General features: G+C 40.8%; 1 pseudogene across 1 annotated transcript; it reads left to right on the plus strand.

The window, feature by feature from the left end:
- The first annotated feature begins 2,563 nt into the window (after nucleotides 1–2,563).
- LOC143605877 (pentatricopeptide repeat-containing protein At1g80270, mitochondrial-like) lies at nucleotides 2,564–6,351 on the plus strand (annotated as a pseudogene). The gene is made up of 4 exons (XR_013148635.1): nucleotides 2,564–2,664; nucleotides 2,715–3,246; nucleotides 4,015–4,479; nucleotides 5,463–6,351. The product of XR_013148635.1 is annotated as a pentatricopeptide repeat-containing protein At1g80270, mitochondrial-like (transcript).
- Nucleotides 6,352–17,167: the final 10,816 nt, after the last annotated feature.

The raw sequence follows: 17,167 nt of genomic DNA on the forward strand, positions 1-17,167 counted from the left end.
TCCATGAACTACACTCTCAACCATATCTTTCTTCTTTTCTGCTTGGCCTTTTCTTTTGCTTGCTACAAAACAAACAAACCTCATATTATTTATATATATACTCCCTCCAATGAAATAAAATAATACAAAATTAAATAATGAATGAATATTAATAATCAGGCTAAGTACACAAAGATTGTTTCATTTTTTATTTTTATTTTTTTTTCATCTTTTTCGTATTCAGATGACTCTTTTCATCTTTTCAAAACAAACCTCTTATACGCGCATTTATACTAGTGTATTATGTGGCATGCGTCGGTATGTATGTGTTATGAAATTTTGGTCTAAGTTACTTGTAACAAGTATAAGGATACGTAGATTAGTATATATGTTTTTAGTCCTAAGTTATCATGTTAATCTTATGGGTTTTATAGTTTTAGATTTTAGGATTCATAGGTTTCCTTTTTATACTTTGTTTTTCATTTGTTTATTTGAAATAGAAATATACATGTCTATTTGGCCAGAATCCCAATATTAAGAGGACTAAGACTATGTGTGGCGGTTTACATAAAAAGGTAGAAACGTCAAACCATATCAAGGCATGAAGGTTTTCACTAACTTTTTCATTGAAAACACGTAATGGTTTAACTAGCAATATGATTATTATTTAACTTTTCCTAATATAAAAATATGAGTGGTTGAATGTAATTGGTTGAATTTGATTATGGCCTGACACTCTTCAGTCTCTTTGCTCGTTAAGACAATAGCGCCCTTTGGGGCTAAAGCCCCCTTCAAAGTCCTATCCATCTTGATTGTAATGGTTTGGCTAAAATATGTTGATGAGGTAGCTTGGGTGCCATCTCACAACACTCAGTTTAATGATGTGAAAGGAATGGAAAAACCCTATTGTTGTTATTAGTTTAATTTTAAATTTGTTTAGGTTATTAATAATGGTTTTAAATATTATGTATAATTTATGTATCAATGATGATGTGATAAAATAAACTAAAAGAGTGACACGGTTCGTGGGAAAAAAAATAAAAAATACAGTGATAAAGAAATGTTTGTAGATACAACATCATGACACTAGTTATGTGAGAGAAGAAAATCTTAGTAATCAATGAGACATTTTTCCATCCATATATAAAGCTACGAGTTATGGGCCATTACTTGTGACTATGAGGTCGCAGGGGACTATGGATGGATATTGGGAATTGACGTAAATAGGAAACGTAAGGTTAAATCAAGAAAAAATTGCAGGAAAATTGATATATTACTAAATGAAGAAAGCATTACATAAGGGTCTTTACAAGGATTTTTGATATCACAAAGTGTCAAATAGTTGCTGAAATAAAACATAAATCTCATGTGTCTAAATCGAAGCCTAATTGATAAAATTTAGGTCTAACATCTAGGCCAAATCACTTATAACCGTAACCACATGATCTAGTCTAGTCCTTCAATATCTTTTATGTCTTTGTTTATGGGCTAACTTAACTTGTAGCCCAAACTAACTTAACTCGTAGGCCAAGTTATCGTACGTTTTTTCTCTTAATAACTTATTAATAAAAACGAAATAGGAAACTTTAGGAACCACTTTTGATAAGTGAAAAACATAGGGACCATTTATGACTAAGTAATAATAATAATATAAAACCATTTATTAATGAGTAAATGGTTTTAGGGTTTAACATCATCATTTTGGGGGTTTGATCTTTCTTTCTCTCTATCAGCTTTCAATTCATCAATCATCAGTCAAAATGTGGGCGATTCGAAGAACCAGCTCTTCAATTGCTCTCAGGTTATGTATTTTCTATTTTCTTGTAAACCCATATTCAAATTTCTTCATATTATTGTAAAGATACAAAATCTTTTGTGTGAATAGGAACATGGGGATGAGATCGTATGTATAAGATTGGTCCGTACGATTATAAAGTTTAGATTTTTATACAGATCTTGTAAAGATTAGTGGGTTAGGAAAGTTTTTCTTGAAATGTTTTGAATAAATATTAGTTGTGAGCTTACAAACTGGATATCAATTCATTTCTGTTCAGAATTATAGGGGTGTAAACCAGACGAGCCTAGGCTCGTGAGTCGATTTTTAAAGATCAAGCTCAAGCTTGGCTCGTTCCGAGCTTCATTTCTATAACTCGAGCTTGGCTCCTGAGCAGATTGTTTATTATTTTTTTACTTATATTTATGCTTATTTTTGTGTATATTTTGATTATATTTATTTTTATATAGCATAACATATGTTATTTACATACTTTTAAATAATTTTGTATATACTAATAATGATTATAAATGTACATTTAGTTTATTAAATAAAAGTTATAAATTTTAAGGCTCAATTAGAGTCACAAGTCGGCTCGAGCTCGACAACTGAAGCTTGGGATCGAGGTTGTTTTTTGAGTAAGCTTGTCGTTTATGCTCAGCTCGATTTGAGCTTTTAACGAGCCGATCTCGAGTAGCTCACGAGCTGCTATGATCATTTACACCTCTGTTCAGAAATCAGTAGGTATCTATTTTGATGTTATGGAGAATGAGAATCTAAGGTTTTTAGTCAAAGTGTTGACTTTACAAAATGAAAAGAGGTTATTCTGATATGCTGTTCAATGACAATAATGAGATGAATGTTATGGTATTGCTGAGTGTTTTATGCTTGATGGTTAAAAATGATGATATGTTTGTGTGCTTATTGTTATCCTAACTTTATTAATCATTGGTAAATGCAGGTCACGAACGTTTTCAGCTGTTACCGTGCGTGCTTCTTACACCGAAAATAAAACATCCTGCTCTCGCCATGTGGACAAAACTCAAATCCCTGAGTCTTCAAGTGTGGCTCGTTTGCTTAACAGATATTATTCTTATCCCACTTTAAACCACCAATATTCTTCAATAGCTGGCACGAAAAGCAGTGGAGAAGAAGACGACGATGACTTGGCGGATGGATTTTCTGAGCTGGAAGAAGTTTCTGCAGCAGATGAAGTTCAAGAAAAGAATCTTGAAGATGAAAATGATGATGTCATTGTTTCGGAACCCGAGCTTTCTGAAGACGAGGGTGATGATGTTAATGTACCTGAAAAAATCCCTCAACTGAAACGAGCTTTTTCGGTGATGTTTAAGGTTATTATGGATTCACCGTCTGCGCCCGTTCAAAAGACGCTTGATAAGTGGGCTGAAAATGGAGAAAGTATTAGCAGATCGGATGTATCTGTTGCGTTGATCGAGTTCAGGAAGCGTAGGATGTTTGAAAGAGCTTTGCAGGTTTTTGAGTCATTTTGTTTTTTTAATACTTTCTGTTTTGCGTTTTGGAAGTAAGTTTATAATAGTGCGGGTCTAAATAGGGGCTTTTAATCATGGGTCGAGATGGGTTGGTTTGCCAACACTTGTTTTATTTTTTTAATTTCTTTTTTGGAATTTTACAAAAATATAATTAAAGTAACAGTGATCATCTACTGGGGCGTAAACGACGAGCTCAGCTCGTAAGTAGCATTTTCAAGCTCGAGCTTGGATTGGGCTTGGTCTTTGGCTTTTGTCGAGCTCAGCTTGTTTATTCTTTATTAGTTAGTTAATATATCTACATTATTGTTTTTTTATATATATTTATATTTAAAAATTCATATATATATATCATAATTTTATCAATAATGGTAATTATTATATGAATAACAGGCTCGATTTAGCTCGCGAGTCTGCTTGAACCCGATAAGTGAAGTGCAGGCTCGTTTATTAAACAAGCTCATTTTAGGTTAGGGTCTGTTCAAGCTTGCTCGATTTGAGCTTTTAGTGAGCCTATCTCAAGTAGCTCACGAGCTGCTTGGCTGATTAAATTCCGAGACTTTTAGAGTGTTAAACAAAAAAAGTCCTTTTAATAATGTTTAGTGATTTAATCATTTAAAAAATACGTTAAATATTGAGATCTCTAGTGACTTAATCATGCAAAAAGGAAGACTTTTATATTCAATTGTTGGTAATAAAGTACATGAACTTTATTATAAGTTTCATAATTCATACATTGTTTTCTTCATGCAGATGTTAGAGTGGTTGGAGTCACGGAAAAAATTAGAATATACCGAGAAAGATTATTCTGCTCGTGTAGATTTAATTGCAAAAACACGTGGTGTCAATGCTGCAGAAATCTACGTCCAAAAGATTCCTGAGTCATTTAAAACCGGGATGGTGTACCAAACTCTTTTAGCTAACTGTGTTCAAGCCGTTAATGCAACAAAAGCTGAAAACGTTTTCAACAAAATGAAGGAATTGAAATTTCCGTTAACGTCGTTTGCTTGCAACCAGTTACTCCTTTTATACAGGAGAACCAACGTGAAAAAGATCGGCGAGGTGTTGTCATTAATGGAAAAAGAAGATGTGAAGCCGACGCTTGTTACTTATGGAGTGTTAATTGACATCAAGGGTCAGAATAATGATATCAACGGGATGGAGCAAATTGTTGAGATGATGAAGGCGGAAGATATAGAACCCGATGCCAAGATAAAGGTGACAATATATACACACACATGTCAGGCCCAGCTCCGAGAATGGTTAAAAAATTTTGGGCCGGAGGCGAAAACTTTTTTGTGCCTTAATAAAAAGGGTACCTTATTGGGTTTAAACAATTTTATTTTTTAATAAGCCTTAATTTTTTGGGTCTTATGATTTGGTTGTGTAAAATACTTTTTTTTAATAAAAATAAGGTTAAAATGTCTCAAGTGAGATTCGAACCCACAACCTTTTGGTTGAAAGCCACACCCCTTTACCGCCAAACCAAACTAGTGGTTGTGCAATTTGGTTTAAGCATTATATATACATATTGTTTTTCACAAAAATATATATATATAATTTTTATTTTTTTTAAATCCGGGCCTATCTGGGTGTCGGGCCGGGGTCCGTCGACCACCCGGCCCTCCTTTATAGCCAGCCCTGACACATGTACATTATTTACACAGGGAGGGTTCTACTGTTATAGACCGAGCACTGGTTTTTACGAGAACAGAAAGAACAAGCTAAACATGGTTGAAATGCAATCTTAAAATTTTTTTAAGTATAAGAAAATGGTTGAAATGCAATATTTATTAATCTTTTCTAAAATTGAAACAAATATGAACATTTTTGGTTTATTAATAAAACCTACTTATGTGCAAATCATGTGTAGATTATTTTACCTACACATTACTTACACACGTGTAGGTAAATGTTTAAAAATGAAACAAAAATATGAGTTAACTTAATTGTTTTGTGTGTACATAACATAGAAATTTGTTTGTAAAAAGTACAATTTTTAAAATGTAAAAAGTTACGTTGAATCGTCTCAAGAGATATTGTTCTCTTTGTTTTTCCATGTTTCAGAAGTAAATGAGTTTATTTTATTTACTTTAGAATAAGTAAATATGATTTAATGAATTTTTTAAGGTTATGCGGTTCGATGTTACTTCCACTTTATGCGTCACAAGTAAAGCAGTTTGTATATATGTTTATAACAGGCTATTTTAGCTAGGAAATATATATATGGAGGCCTCAAAGAAAAAGCAAAAGTGATTCTACAAGAAATTGAAGGCACTGACCTTAAAGAAAACCGAAGGGCGTGTTCGGTATTACTTCCACTTTACGCGACACTTGAAAGTGTGGCTGATGTTAGCCGAGTGTGGGACGTATGCAAGGCAAACCCGCAAGGAGACGAGTACATACAAGCAATTCATGCTTTTGGAAAAGTAAAGAAAATAGAAGAAGCGGAAGCAGTGTTTGACCTTTGGTCAAGCAAGTCCAAAAGACTTCCATCAAAAGTTTATGCTACAATGTTAAAAGTTTACGCCGAAAACAAAATGTTATCGAAAGGAAAGGATCTGGTCAAACAAATGGCGGAAAGTGGTTGTCAAATCGGGCCGTTGACTTGGGACTCGTTGGTCAAACTTTATGTTCAAGCGGGCGAGATTGAAAAAGCTGATTCGATTTTGCGTAGGGCTTCTGAACAAAACCGGCTAAAACCGTTTTTCGACACTTATTTGTTGATTTTGGATCAGTATGCAAAAAGAGGAGACATACATAATGCTGAAAAGATATTTCATAGGATGAGACAAGACGGTTATGTGTCGAGGCTGAAACAGTATCATAGTCTTTTACGAGCGTATATAAATGCTAAAGCTCCCAGCTTATGGGTTTAGGGAGCGGTTGAAAGCTGATAATGTTTTCCCAAATAAAGCGTTGGCGGATCAGTTGACTCAAGTTGATGCTTTCAAGAGAACTGCAGTTTCAGATTTGTTGGATTAGTAGATGTTAAGGATGTTTTAGTCAAAGGTTGGTAACTGGTGTTCTTAATATATGGCTGTTGAATGGTCTTTTAGTTGACTTTATTATGATATATTTAGTTTCTTAAGTATGACATTTAGTTGATTTTATGATTATATATTTAGTCAAACGGACAATGTGCACACTTATTTGATCTTATTATAATTTATATTCATATTGGTATTCAGGGGCAAAACCTCCTAACCTATGGGGGTTCTAAGGGGGCTTGGCGGGGGTTCCAAGGCAATCCGAATTTTCTTTTAAAGTCAAATTATCTCGTATATCGACTGATATAGAACTGTGATGGTAATTGATTTGTAACTTCTTTCCTAACTTTATAAACATACATTTTTATTAAATTAATAAACCAAATTACTAATGATTTTTTTTAATTATATGTTAAATGAGTAAAAGATAAAAGATGAAGATATTTAAATTTATAAACTAGACTAATTTAGTGTTTTTTTAATTCCATTAAATTTCAAAATTCCAGAGATTTTGTTACCATTCCTTGTTTATAACATAATATAACACTTTCTTTATTATTATTTTTTCAAATCACTGCCAAATTTATATGATTAGCTCTAAATATAATTTCTTTGGTTTTTTTTTCAAAGGTAACATTAATCCTATACTATTATTATTTAATATTCTAGATATATATTGTGTTTTTTTCTTATCATATAGGGCTTAAAAAACCGGCTTTGCTGCCCACATATAATATTATTAATATTTAAAAAACACTATTCGTATCCTCCATCATCGATCTCGTTGTTTTGTTTAGCTAGGCTTCTAGAATAGATGATGATCTGCTCGATGATCAGTCGACTATCCTCAACTGTAAGCGATTATCCCTTAGTTAAACAATTTTGTTTGTTCCTGTTCGTTCATTAGGAAAATAGACATGTTTACTTTTTGTTCGTTTAAAACATAAACAAACAAATTTAAACGAACATAACTACACAAACACATATGAACATAAGGATAAACGAACACAAATGAACATAACTTAACATTAATGAACACAAACAAACAAGTCTAATGCATCAAAAAGACATATAAATAGGTTGTTTAAATTTTACACGATTTATTCAAAATATCCATCATGATTAGTGAATTTATGGTTTACTTATGTATTTATTAAAAATTAAATGAACATAAATGAATAAACATACACGAACGTTGAGATCATAGCGAACGAAACGTGTTTTCATATTCGTTCGTTCGTTTAATTAAATGAACAAAAAAATGTGTTCATGTTCGTACATTTAATTTGATTAAATAAACGAACATAAGTGAACTTCCAATCGAAAATTTCATAGACGATTAATGAACGTTCGGTTCGTTTACATGCCTATTATAGATACGTGATGATTAGGGAAAATGATCAAAATGTCCATTTGACCAGCATACAAAATGTATCCACCTCAATCTTGTCGACCCGTAGACTTTTTAATCATTAGCCGATGAAATTTTCAACCAACAAAACTGAGGGCGAACATTAATTATAATAATAAATAAGTTGGTCAAAAGAACATTTTGTTTTCTTAGTGAATTGGGCATTAACTGATTTCCCTTTACTATTATTATTATTGTTATTGCTATTAAATGTACGGATCGATGTCATTTCAGATAACGAATAGGACTTGGAGAATAATGTTTCCTCGTAAACGAGTAGCGATAGTTTCACAAGGGGATACGTATCTTATTCTTGAGGGTCATGTATTGGTGTCGCACAACATTACTGGGAAGACTATTAAAATTAATGTTTGTGAAGGTTCAAAAGCTTTTGAGTTAAAAAAATCCAGTTTCAAGTCCCAACAACACGAGTTGCGCACTATTGAAACTGATCCAAGGACCGCCAGTTATGTAGATGGCCGATGAGTCTGGATATAGTCTTTTATTGTTTTTCTTTGTTGGTTTGGTTACTTGGTTTGATATGGGAGCATGGCAAGCGGACTCAATCCGTTGGACCAATGTATAAGTCCTTTATTTGTAAGTGCATGAGCCATGGTGGGAATAAGACCCAACAACTTAAATATAGTATCTACAATGGGGGCATTCTTGTCCTTTAACTTTAAGCTTTCTCATGTGATTTGTATTTTTACCGGTTCTCATCTTTTATGTGTTTTATCCATCCTATTAATAATATACATGCTTTAAACACAATGTAAAGTGAAGAGGTAGGTCCCCGCAAAGCCCAGTTGGACTCGCAAGACTCACCTTAAAGAGGTATATCTGCGCAAAAGACTAACTGGATCCGCAGGACCCACCATGCTCAGAGAGATGAAGACCTTACACGCAGTAAGCCAGCTTTTCCCGCAGGAAAGCCTCCATTGGTACAGTTCCTGCCTGTCCTCGCAGCTGTGGGTACAAGCCAAGAAGGAAGGCTACCCGCACTAACAGTAAGGCTACACGCATAAGGCACTAACTCTTATACTTCAGCAATGTCACCTGAAGAAGGAATGAGCAGGGCGGGAATATTCCCGCCCAAAAGAGCCAGTCCGTACGCTTCTAGAAGATCTTTTGTACTATACCTACCAAGGTATGGACAAATAGACAAGATCTGACAAAAGCAACCCATGAACCAATCACAGGGTGACAGCTCACGGACAATAGTACGAGGAGGAGCACGCTCCAGTACAAAATGTCACTATCAGCCGCTGCCTACCCACCAACTCCCATCGTGGCACGAACGTAGCCCATAGTTGGTGGAAAAGGAATATTATATACAGCTGGCCGTACCTGCTTGGAAACCTACCTTCGGCTATAAATACTCCAACACCTTGGAACGGTATCATCATCTTCTCTCTAGCTATTTCTCTCTATATACACTTATATTCAGAGCAACCTAGTCTGATTCTCACGCCGGAGGGTGGTCACAAGGAGGAACCCCCCCCCTTCTCAGTGACGAGCTTACGGTGTCTGTTTTGCAGGTTGAGAAGAATAACCATCATTGCCGGACCTAACCCTCGTGGGAAACATCTACTTAACCCTAAGATTATCCTTAATCTGTTGGGGTCGCTTAGTGTTTCTTCATTGGCGCCATCCGTGCATTAAGCTAGAACTTATTCATCTTTTTCTCAGTTTTTTCAAACTTCTGGAAAGATGGTGAAGGTTACTCCGATGCCAAAGCCACCGGGTAACCAAGAAACTCCGGTAACCACAACCCCAGCTACTGGGGGGAACACCGGTGAATACACGATTGTTACGAACACTACCCCGGTTACCCAAGCCGGGGCAAGTGCAGTAAACAATCCTCCCCTGGGATTCATTGATACCCAGTTGGGGAAACAACAGACGAGACTTCCCCGACAAACACCAGAACAAGTTAAAGCTTGGGCGGAAGCACGTCAGAAAGAATTCCAAGCCGAGTTGGACGAACGTTTACGTTCACTCCAACAGGCCAATGACGAATTCGGAAGCACTCGACAACAGCTCAACATGAGCAATGATTGCGAGTATGTGGATGATGAAGATTGGGAAGAATCTGACAGTGACGTAAACCCACGCCATAAGGCGAAAGGGAAGCGTAAAGAAGCAGACTTCCATTCGAAAAGAAATTTTGAAGAAACTTTCAAACCAAAGAACACGGGGGGAAACCCACGTGACTTCTCCAAAACTTTCAGACCAACGGTTGCGAATGCGGGAACGTCCAAATTTGCAAGGGACATTGCGGAAGCAATCGCTCCAAAGAGTGCCAAACAGATGTCCAACATATGCACTTATGATGGCATATCTAACCCGGACGATCACATGAACAGATTTATAGCGGGGGCAACCGTCAGTAATTGGACGGAACCCACATGGTGTTACATGTTCCAAATGACGCTCGTCGGGGCAGCCAGAGCGTGGTTTGATCGTCTACCGGTCCACCACATCTACGATTGGGCAGACTTCCAGCACAAGTTCAGCCAGCACTTCAGTCAACAAAGAAAATATACTGAAGAGCAGTGGACGATCCTCAATTGCATCCGAGAGGAAGACGAATCTTTGCTAGACTTCATCACTCGCTTCAACTCAAAGAAGCTAAGTCCGGGCACTATTAGCGAAGATCTTGTTCGCCGCCGCTTTCATCCAGGGCGCTGAGTACCCAGTGCTCATCCGCACGTTGACAGGTAAAGACGGCATGCCATCCACGTGGGATGCCATCATGACGGCAGCTAAACGCTTTGCCGAAACGGAGAAGCAACTGGGTAGAAATCTTCCCCATAGCACAAACCTCTACACGCAGAGAACAAGATAAAATAACGTCCGTACCGCCGACAAAATAAAAAGAGGAAGCTTGGTATTTGGCAGTCAAGGGTAAACTTTGACACCTCATCCAGCTCTCGCCCTCTCTTAGGCGGAAGGGACAACATGCAGTCGTCAAACCGGAATCCCAGATGGACGCCACTCACCAAAAGCGTCACCGAGATATTTGCCACCGAGAGGCTCCCATGGCCAAAGGCTCCAATAATCCGACAGCGTCAAAACGCTGATCAGAGCAAATCCTGTGACTTCCACGGGACAAAAGGCCATACCACGGAGGAATGCACATCCTTGAAGGATGTCGTCGAAACATTCGTCAGAGATGGGAAACTCACACACCTAGTGGCGTCAATCAAGAACGGAGGGAGGAAAGACAATCGGTACAAGGGCAATGGACGGAAGCCCGTTGACATCAGCATTCACATGGTTCACGACAACATCAGAGGAAGAAAACGACGAACAACAGAGCCAAGTGCGTGGAAGGAAGCAGAAGTGCGCTTCCCGCGTGTGTCAGGTGGGCCCAACAAAGAAGGCCCCATGGTCATTAAAAGCCAGCTGGGGCACTACATCAACTCCCGCACCCTTACTGATAATGGCGCTTCATCAACGGTCATGTATAGGCAGTTCTTCGACAAGCTAGAAGACGAAGACAAAGAACGCCTAGAAACAATTTACGCCTCGATGGAAGGGTTTGACGGCAGCACAAACACCCCCTTGGGAATCCTATCTTTCCCCGTCACTCTCACGGACGGGAAGTACTCCCGCACAGAAGACGTGGACTTCGTCGTAATGAGGAAGCCACACCACACATACGACATTCTCTTCAGGAGAGATGGATGGCAAGATTTAATGCCGTGGTGTCTTCGGTCCATGGTATGATGGGATGGCCAACAGCTGAGGGCGTTGCTATGATCACGGGCATTCCCCAGGTATGCATCGCATCTGTCTCATCTAAACCCAAACCAAAGATGGCTAAACCAACCACCTCTGAGCCAGAAGAATGGGCCTTCAATGGCAAATACCCTGACCAGGCTGTTACCATTGGCCCAACGATCACTAATCCCACACGCACCTTACTCAAACGCTTGTTGCAAAAAAATGCTGACATCTTCGCGTGGACACCAGCTGACATGACTGGTGTACCTCGAAGTAAGGCTGAGCATAAGCTCAAGTGTGACCCGGCGTTTGCGCCGGTCATACAAAAGCGTCGCGTAATGGGTGATGAGCAGGCTAACGCGTGTAGAACCCAAGTCAAGGAGCTCCTTGACGCAGGCATCGTACGCGTCAGTAAATATCAAACATGGGTTGCAAAATCCCGTCATGGTATCAAAATCCAACAAACAATGGCGCATGTGCATAGATTTCAAAGACCTAAACAAAGCATGCCCCAAGGATTGTTACCCGTTACCAGAAATTGACCTTAAGGTAGATTCATTAGCACTGTTTCGCCTTAAATGCTTCCTTGATGCGTATAAAGGGTACCATCAAATCCACATGGCTGTTGACGATCAAGATAAAACCGCATTTCGGACGCCCGATGGCACATTTTGTTACCAAATGATGCCATTCGGACTAAAGAATGCCGGATCCAAATACCAACGCCTGATGGACAAAGAGTTTCATACCCAAATCGGGAGGAACTTGGAAGTTTACATGGATGACTTGGTCAACAAAAGCCTCGAGCCAGAGGCGATGTTGAAAGACATCGAAGAAACTTTCAACACGCTCAGAAAGATAAACATGAAGCTCAACCCGAGCAAGTGTTCCTTTGGGTTGGAAGATGGAAGTTCTTAGGAGTCATCGTTACCAAAGATGGCTTCAGAGCGAACCCTGACAAGGTTGAAGCCATTATGAAAATGGAATCACCTACTACCATCAAACAGGCCCAGACACTGAATGGACGACTAGTCGCACTCAACCGCTTTTTGGCAAACCATGCGGATAGGTCGTTCCCATTCGTGTCAACATTGAGAAATTGTTTGAAGAAAACGCACTTCCGCTGGACACCAGAAGCAGAAGCAGTTTTTCAAGAGATTCGGTCACGCTTGGTCGAACTCCCAACACTCACAGCACCAAAAGTGGGGGAGGAATTAATTCTCTACCTCTCCGCCACAGACAAAGCAACCGGGCAGTCCTACTAGTAGAACGAAAGGGCATCCAGATGCCCATCTACTATGTAAGCCGCGTCTTAACAGACGTGGAAACTCGGTACTTCCACCCTGGAAAAATTAGTCTTAGCGCTTGTACAGGCTTCACGCAGGCTAAGACGATATTTCAAGGCCACCCAATCACCATTCTCACCAACTTCAAACTTGCAAACGTTCTTGGCAAACCCGAGTTGTCAGGGCGCCCTAGCCAAATGGGCAATTGAGTTGGGAGAATACGCGATAAAGTACAAGCCAAGACCAGCCATAAAAGGCCAGGTCTTGGCCGACTTTATTGCAGAAGCCCCCGCTTCGCGGGAAAAAGAGTGTCAGGAAGAGGCTCAACCCTCTCCAGCACAAGACATTAACGATGTCTGGCGACTCTATACTGATGGAGCAGCCAACAACGAAGGTTCAGGCGCAGGGTTGAAACTAACTAACCCAGCAGGCCAAGAGTACACTTACGCTATTCGGCTGGATTTCCCAAGTACGAATAACGAAGCGGAGTACGAAGCATTCTTGGCCGGATTAAGAATTGAGCGTAAGATGGGGGTGAAAAACTTGGAAGCCCACGTGGATTCCATGCTAGTAGCCAACCAGATAAACGGGACGTACATGGCCGTGAACGACACAATGGCCCTGTACCCTCGCACAAGCAAAAACCCTTATGCGCGATTTCAACGATTGCAAAGTCGTGCACATCAAGCGAAGCGAAAACAAATCTGCGGATGCGTTAAGCAAGCTTGCATCGTTAGCCTTCACCCACTTGGGAAAGGACATCCGCGTTGAACTTCTTGGAGCACCATCAGTCCCGCACAAGGAAATTTGTGTCATCCAAACCGGCACGGAAACATGGATGACGCCAATCATAAATTACCTTGCGACGGGTGTATTACCAGAGTCAAAGACACATGCAAGAAAGATACGCTGTAAATCACTGAACTATCAACTTGTTGATGACATACTTTACAGGCGTAATTTTCTTGGCCCACTCCTCAGATGTGTTGACGACCAAGATGCCGACTACCTCCTAAGGGAAGTACACGAAGGCATCTGTGGAGTACACGCAGGTCCACGCGCAGTTGTAGCTAAGCTAAACAACGCGGGATACTTTTGGCCGGGGATGCACACGGATGCGCTGGCCTACATCAGAAAATGTAGGTCCTGCCAGCTCTACGCACCCAACACGCATCGCCCGAATAACGAACTTGTTCCAGTCACTTCTTCATGGCCATTCCAGAAGTGGGCCATCGATGTTACATGCCCATTTCCCACAGCAGCAGGGAACGTTCAGTTCCTAGTGGTAGCCATCGACTACTTCACCAAGTGGATAGAAGCAAAACCCCTAGCCCAAACAACCGCAAAACATATCAAAAAATTTATTTGGGAATTTATTATTTGTCGTTTTGGACTTCAACAGAATTTGGTGAGCGATAACGGCACCAACTTTGCTGATCAGAAGCTACGAAAGTGGCTGAAAGAGCTTCAAATCACCCACACCTTTACCTCAGTGGCACACCCGCAGGGTAATGGTGAGGTGGAAAGAGCAAACAAGAGCATCGTCGACGGCATTAAGAAAAGATTCTTGAAGCATAGATCCGGCTGGGTGGACGAAGTTCCACATGTCCTTTGGGCAAACAGAACGCTGAAAAAGCAAGCACGGGCGAAACCCCGTTCAGCCTCACCTATGGCACTGAAGCCATGGTTCCAATCGAGATTGGTCTACCCTCACCAAGAGTCATAACTCAACCAGAAGACAATGATGCGGAAAGACGGTTAGACCTTATGCTAACCGAAGAGCGCAGAGACTTAGCCGCAGCGCGTGAAGAGAACTACAAGCGACAAATGCAAAAGTACTACAACACGCGGGTGAAAATCTGCAACTTCAATGTCGGAGACTACATACTGCGTAACAACGAGGCTTCAAACCAGAAGCGCCCAGGAAAGTTGGCCCCGGTCTGGGAAGGGCCATACATTATTAAAGAAGTTCTGGGAAAGGGCGCATACCGGCTCGAAAGGCTCGATGGCACCCCCATCCCAAGAACATGGAATGGAGCTCAATTACGCAGATGCTACACGTAGATCAATTCCAAACTTGTAACGAACAGGCCTAGAGCCACTTCTAATGGAAATGATTCTCCTTATCACATTGATGTTGATAGCCTTACCTTTATACTTATGAACTGACCACACTGATATGCCGGTATTCACCGCATAAATAAGTGAGGGAGGAAGTAAGTCGTTGCGTGTGGAAAGCGGCACAACCCGCATAAACACAAAAACAGTAAAAATTTCTAAGGGGAAGATGAGGAAAACCTTCACGCAGGTCAGATATAGATGAAGTTTGGTCATCCTACTAAGTGAAAGTGACGGTCCTACCCGCACAATCATGATAGAGGAAACAGAACATTAACCTATTATCTGACACGCGTCGAAAGGTTAACTTATTCAAAACATTTAGAAAATTGCTAAGTTAAACTAAAATATGCATGAGCAAATCATATAATGTTTACAAGGCAAGGCATTAACAAAACATTTATATTCATGATAAAAGCTGTTCAAACATTACAAAATGGCTAAGTATCTACCCGCCTACAAAGAGTGCAAATCTATCCTAACAACTTGGAGGATTCTGAAGATTCAGGCTTCGGGACCAGTTCCTCCAAACCCACTTGAACCCGCACCATCAGTCGGCTGCGGCGGTTCGAGGAAAGCTTTGAGAACAGCTAGCTCGTCATCAGCAGCAGCAACTTCATTAACCTTTTTCATGACCGGATGAGAGAAAGCAGCATACTGGTTCACAGCTTGGTCATAGGCAGCCTCAATATCAATATCGTGTAGAGGAAATTTGGAAGGCGAGATGCCTTTCTCTGCAAATCCTAGACCAAGTAAGAAACCAGCTTTCTCTCCATCCTCATGAGAAGCGTTGAGGGCTGCGCTCATGGCATCATCATAGGATGTGTTCGCGAAAATCCGATGCACAACCTAAAAAAAAAAAAAAACTTTTCTAAGTATAAAAGGCAAAATGAGCAAAAAGCAAAGAATAATGGAGCTATGCATACCTGCGGCAACGCTTCTCGTAGAAGCCAATCCTTATTGGACAGAGCCTCCTGAAGGGTAGCTTGAGATTGATCGCGGGCGCGTTCGGCCTCATTCTTGCTAAGGTTGGCTAGCAACACCTCCTTTGCAGCAGCCTCCTCAACGCCTTTAAGCTTACGCTCAGTGCGATCAAGAACACCCTTCTGATCCAAGAGCTCCTGTAGCTTCTTGGCGTCCTCCAGAGCCAAAGCCTCATGAGCCTGCTGAAGCTTCTCCAGTTTAGCTTTCAGTTCTTCATTTTCAGCGCGTAGAGGCTCAGCAACAGCTTCAGCTTTTGAGGCCCTTTCAGTAGCATTGCGCGCAGTTTCCTTGGCCAACATAAGCTGTTCGTTAACAGCTAGAGTAGCCTTGGAGCGGGCCTCATGCCTAGCTTGCATTTCGGCCTCAAGGTCCTTGAAGGCCTTTTCTCTCTCAGTGACGGCGGCGGCAAGCTTCTTATTTTCTTCCCTCAGTGATCGCACCTGAGCCCCCTCCAAGCTACGCGCAGTCCTTAACTTGTCGTTTTCACGACAAAGTAATTCGACACGCGGCTGCATCCGGGCGAGTAGAATTCGGAGCTCGGTGGACAACCGGCCTTCCTGGTAACTAACCATCGCCTCCCCCAATGCACCACTTGGAGCGGCATGGCGCGCCCAGTCGACGCAGTCTGCAGCCGTCCTAAGAGTCGTTCCTCGGCGGATATTCCACCTTGGAGCATAGACCTCATTAGAATCTGAAACTGCAACAACAAAAAGCAGTTAAGAAAAAATGACTAAGGATGGATAACAGGCCAAAGTAACCCCACGCACCTGCAGGGTCGATAACAGGCCGATAGCCGCTAAACCCATCACCCGAACCTAAAGGATTTCCATCCAAGAGGTCAAGGAGATGGGAAGGAGGCAAAGATTGGACCCCTTCATCAACAGAGGTAAGTCTAGAGGTCCCAACTCTAAACATGCCTGAAGAACCGGCCAAGGACGAAGTAGTCGTTGACGCCGAATGTGACACTGTAGAAGCCACTGAGGTAGAGACCATCGGAGATGAACTCATTTGAGATGAACTCATAACCGTGGTAGCCGCTGCAGATGAGCTCACAGAAAAAGTCACCGCCGGTCCGGTGAATGATGTAGTAAATATGGCACTGACGGCCGGCGAAGAAGTTGAACTGCTCAACGTAGAAACGAAAGTGGACGCCATCGTCGGCACCGCAGCCATGACAGACGACGTCATAACCGGAACAGTTGCTTCAACAGTACAAGCAACTGAACCAGTACCAGAAACAGGCGCAGCCGCCTGGGTCATCGCCTCGGATAGGTTGACCAAACCTATCGTCGTGGGTCCCGAAAAACTTCCTCCCGCACCGCTCTCCTCAAAAACAGATAAGTCCACTCCTGCATAAAGAAACCAAAGATATAAAAAACAAAGGCGGA

This window comes from Bidens hawaiensis, unplaced genomic scaffold (assembly GCF_021521415.1).
Source record: "Bidens hawaiensis isolate Kalapana, Puna unplaced genomic scaffold, B.hawaiensis_p1.1 tig00071803_1, whole genome shotgun sequence".
In the NCBI taxonomy this organism is placed as follows: Eukaryota; Viridiplantae; Streptophyta; class Magnoliopsida; order Asterales; family Asteraceae; genus Bidens; species Bidens hawaiensis.